Consider the following 5458-nt stretch of genomic DNA (forward strand, 5'->3'; position numbering starts at 1 on the left):
TTAGTTCTTGTGCTTGATTGTGTGTCTGTTTGTTTGCGACGTAGGGCACGGAGTGAACGGGGAAGGTCCCGACTGCGACCAAGCAACCGAGGACCAGTTCTGCGACCCCGAACCCGAGGGACAGTGCTTCGATCAGGACCTCCGCAAGGACTTGACGATGGCAAGTTCAACTCCACCCTTTGATGCATGTTTCTATCCTAGTTTTATAAACACAACCCAGTGGCCTGCTTTATAAAATTGCATGGATTTGCTTACTAAAAACATGGTAGGGTAGCCACCCTTGTTTGTGATACCCATACCTTGACCACCTGGTGTTGTGAAGAAAGTGTGTGTGTGTGGGAAGGGATAAAATGTGTTTTGAAAGACGAGTTAGACGGATGGATGGCAATTCTGTGTGATTTGCCGTTGGTGTGCTCGTACCTGTGTGGTTGAGCGAGGAAGGGAGATATCCATCTTGTCACCCTAAGGACCGAGTGGATGTGTCGTCTCACCTAGCTTCCTGTCGTGCAAACCACTTGACCGTTGTATGGGCAACGGCTTAGCCTAACCCCACTAGTTAGTCTGATAGCCATCAGGAGAGCTGGGAGCGACGGGTGATCAAGGAGACGGGATAAGCTCTGTGTGTCTTATGCCCCGGTTAAACCTCGGTGATAGGTCGAATGACCCCTTGATAGATCCCGTGGTGGCTAGTCAGGTCTAGCTAAGATGGGTAAGGGCTTTGATGGGATCTGCACCGGCACTAAGGTGTTCGTGCTGTGGTACCCACCTGTGGGTAAAGTTGCACACCTCTGCAAAGTTAAAATCTATTCGAATAGCCGTGCCCACGGTATTGGGCAAGTTATGGTGTGGTCACATAACTAGTGTTTCTCTCTGGGAATGGTTGGATTGGTGTGAGTTGTTTGGAAAGTGTCCGGCAGTAGTGCCGTGTGCTACGGCGGACGGGGAGTCCGGTAGCAATTTAAAACTGGGATCCTGTGTGGATCGACATCGTGTGCCCCGTGGTACTAGAAAACTTGTTTTGAAAATGTTTTAAAACAAACCTTTGCATACAACCGAGTTTCCGCAAATGAACCATAACCTTATCCTTGGATTGTCCTGTGCATTAATTTCTGTTATACCCCCTCCGTGGGTGTGATTGGACTTGCTGAGTACGTTTGTACTCACCCCATTCTACTTTTACAGTGGAAGACCCAGACTACGCCCCGAAGACATCGAGTAGGGTTTCGTCCTGCACCCAGCCTTGCCTGTGGTTAAGGCCACCGTTGGAGTTCCGCATGGCGCAAGACTCTGATGATCCTCTTTTCGTAGCCAGTGTAGTAGTGTGGATTTTAGTTGTAATCCTCGCGATAGTGGCGCTTCACTGCCCATTACCGCGTAGAGCTGTACGGTGATGTACCATCTGATGTAATGAAAGTGTTATCAGCCTCCTGGGACTGATAAAGCAACACTTTTTAGTTGAATGTTTAGGGTAATCAACCCAGTTGCTTAATGTGACTAGATAAAATAGTCAATACTCGATAAATGACTGCCCAGTAGAGAAATCAGTGATATGTGTAATAAGTAATTTATACTTTCTTTGGATTGCAACTTTATCATGAAATAAAATAAAAGAGTATGCATTCCTTAATTTACATCTTTGCATATCATGTAGACTCGACTACTCTCGCCGACGGTGACTACGGACTGATTCCGGATCAAGCCGTAGAAGTTTCTGAAGACCCCGAGAACGTCATCAAAGGTCTAACTGAAGTACCGAACCAAAGTTCGAAAAATACTAACACTATTGCCCCAACCCCGTGCAAGAAGGCAAGCCCCGGACATAACCCACTACTCTATTTACACTGCAACCTATACTATTTATATATATCTCTAAGCATTAAGTTCTTAGGAGTTGTTTGGAAACCCTAGTTGCATTTTCCTAGGAACTAGTGTATTGGATATTAGCACTTGAGTCCATATCGAATAGATGCTTTGCTAATAGGACCGGTAGAAGTCGGGTGATTTCCTGTCACTCGCGCGATATAGGAGTTGCAATGTTTACATTCCTGTAATCACTATAAGGATGACGGACGGGGTCATATGCAGTACCATGGAAAGGAATGGTACCCCGTCTGTGTTGATAAATTGGTTAAGGTCGCGGTGTGTGCCGATCGGGGTTAAGCGTTTGAAAGTACTAGCCACATGCCGTGAGTTATGGGTAAGCGGTAAGCCTAGTAGCCAATCGGCCCGAGGAGTGGACATACCTCCCACCACTTGTATTTGGTTCTTCTGGTTACTTGATTTCAATGTGTGGGAATACGTGTTGCAGGGCAACCAGGAGTATGGTCATGTAGTCGCGCTACAGGCATACGTCCTGCACATTGGATGTGCGTATGGTCCTGCAGTCGCTTGTGGTGGACCTGTCCACGAGTCGGAATGAAAGGCAAACGGTTGCTTCGGAACTATCGTTGGATGTTCCAAGCGTGTGAGTTAGGTTTACCCTTGCAAGGTTGGAAATTCGATTCAGAATCGTCCGTTTCTCGCGGAGATTGAGACTGCTTGATCCCTTTATCACACAGAGTAACAAGAGCAACTATATGATGAATAATACTGAGGTATGTTGTAAAATGGCTCTACCTTGCTTGAGTAGTTATAGGTGCTTACCTAGAATGGATAATCAACTAGAACCTGAAAGCTAAAAGTTGAAACTAAGGATCTATTCTTTGTTGCTTTTTAGCTGAAAATAAACCCAGAACCCTTGAAATGCCTTCATGAGTCTAGTTACGGGCTAAAGTATACCCAATCCTAGGTAAGCCTTGCTGAGTATTAGTATACACAGTCTTGCTATTTAAATGTTTTTCAGGTACTGTCATTGAAGACCCTACTTTTTCCCTGTCTTGGCCCTGTGCTCTTCCCCAGATGGTTGGTTCGTGGAATAGGATCCGTCCCCGGCCAACACTGATGATACCGAGTGATGTCGTGCCCGGGCTTAGCATGACATCCGTCTAAACGACGTAGTGTAAATCGTCGCATTTGTTTTCCACTGCCAAAAACCATAACTTTAACAATTTGTAATAATTTTTCTAAATTTAGAACTTCATACTTCTTTTATAAACTCTTGTAATGTAATTCCCGGTGATGTAAAACATGATGGTACTGTATCTCTGGATTCACCTTCGTGTGAGGTAACCTTATTTGATCCTGTATCGGTGGTTTATCGGGACGCTACCCGACAGACCAAGGGATTATACCGTTTGAAGTATGTTGGAGCCCTCTGGAGTGGACTCGCGTACTTGAGCCGGTATAATTCAGGTTGGTTCTGCCACAAGTTTCTTTCCAATCATCCGCATCAGGAGATGAGAATGCCTCAGTGATTGTTTTGGGAGAATCATCTATGAGATAAACAGTGAAATCATCACCAAAAGACTTTGCAGTCCTTTGCCTCTTGCTCCTCCTAGGAGCATCACTATGAATCTCCTCATGATTTGATTCAAGTGTGTGTTCATCATGCTCAGAAAATTCAACAGATTCAGGAGTTGTATTCACTGTTTCATTCAGAGGTAATAAAGATATAACATGTGGGTCTTTCATGGGAAAAATATTCTCAAAGAAAGTAGCTTCACGAGACTCAAGCAGTGAATTTACATGCATATCAGGCACCTCAGATTTAACTACTAGAAATCTATAAGCAATGCTATAATGTGCATAATCCAAAAGGATACAATCCACAGTTTTAGGTCCCAACTTGCTCTTCTTGTTGATTGGCACATTCACCTTGGCCAAACAACCCCATGTGCGCAAGTAAGAGAGTGAAGGTCTTCTCCCAATCCGCTCCTCGTAGGGAGTCTTTTCTTTATTCTTCATGGGAACTCTATTCAGGACATGACATGCAGTCAATATTGCCTCCCCCCCACCATGCCTTAGATAATCCAGCAGTGTCTAACATGGCGTTAACCAAGTCAGACAACGTGCGATTCTTCCTTTCGGCAACCCCGTTTGATTGGGGTGAATAGGGAGGCGTCCTCTCATGAATAATGCCATGTTTCGCACAGAATAAGTCAAAGTCGTTAGAGAAATATTCACCTTCTCGATCGGACCTGAGTCGTTTGATCTTTTTCTCAAGTTGGATTTCTACTTCAGCCTTATAGATTTTAAAGCAGTTAAGAGCCTCATCTTTCATTTTCAACAAGTACACATAGCAAAATCTAGTTGCATCGTCAATCAAGGTCATGAAATATCTTTTTCCACCTTATGTTAACACGCCATTCATCTCACAGATATCTGAATGGATGAGTTCTAGAGATGCCCAATGTCTCTCCTCTTCCACCTTGTGAGGTTTTCGAGGTTGCTTAGATTGCACACAACTATGGCACTTAGAACCTTTGACAATGGAAAAATTTGAAATTAAACTCATGGTGGAAAGTTGAAACATAGAGCCAAAATTCAGATGACATAAACGCGAGTGCCAAACAGATGCATCACTCTCATTTATACCTTCAGAAATTAAGTTCACGGACTTATTACAATAATCTGAAACTAAAAAATGGAACAAGCGTCCGCACTCATAGCCTTTACCGATAAATTGTCCTCACTACTTTAAAACCATCCCTACACAAAAGGGAGCCACTAACTAGATTCTTGCCTACAGTAGGGACATGCTGCACGTTCTTCAGCTGCACGATCTTTCCTGAAGTTAGTTTCAGATCAACCGTGCCAACACCACGAACAGTAGCATGCGACCCATTGCCTATCATCACGGTAGAATCCCGAGCGGTTTGGTAAGAAGAAAACAAGGTAGCATCAGAACACACATAAATATTTGCACCAGTATCAAGCCACCAACTAGTAGATTGAAATACTGAAAAAACCGAAAGTAAAGTATTATACCCACTGGTTTCCGCTGCAGCCATGGTGACCGTGTTTACAGTCTTCTGCTCAGGTGGAGGCTTCCTTCCTTTGCGGTGTGGGCACTTCTTTGCCCAGTGATCGGTAGATCCACACACAAAATAGCCTTGACCTTCCTTGAACTTCTTCTTCTTGAAAGTAGTGGTAGGCTGCGGCTTGGTCTTGTTTCCCTTGCCCTTGCCTTTGCCGTGAGACTTCTGCACCATGTTGGCACTAGTCTGGCCCTCAGCAGTCTTAGATTGCCCATCCTTGGCCCGAGCTTTCTCCTCAATATCAAGGGATGCTATCAGATCAGACACTGATATCTCCATCCTCTTGTATTTGAGAGTAGTGGCGAAAACCCTCCATGAAGGAGGCAACTTGGCAATGATGCCACCAGCCACAAACTTGTCGGGTAGGTTGATCTTGAGGTGCTTAAGCTCCATGGCCATGCACTGTATCTCATGAGCCTGCTCGACTACAAATTTCCCATCAGTCATCTTGTAGTGATGGTACTGCTCCATGATGTACAGCTCAGCGCCAGCATCTGTGCCGCCATAATCGGCCTCCAGGGCATCCCACAACTTTTAGCATC

Source organism: Panicum hallii, chromosome 9, assembly GCF_002211085.1.
Source record: "Panicum hallii strain FIL2 chromosome 9, PHallii_v3.1, whole genome shotgun sequence".
Taxonomy (NCBI): Eukaryota; Viridiplantae; Streptophyta; class Magnoliopsida; order Poales; family Poaceae; genus Panicum; species Panicum hallii.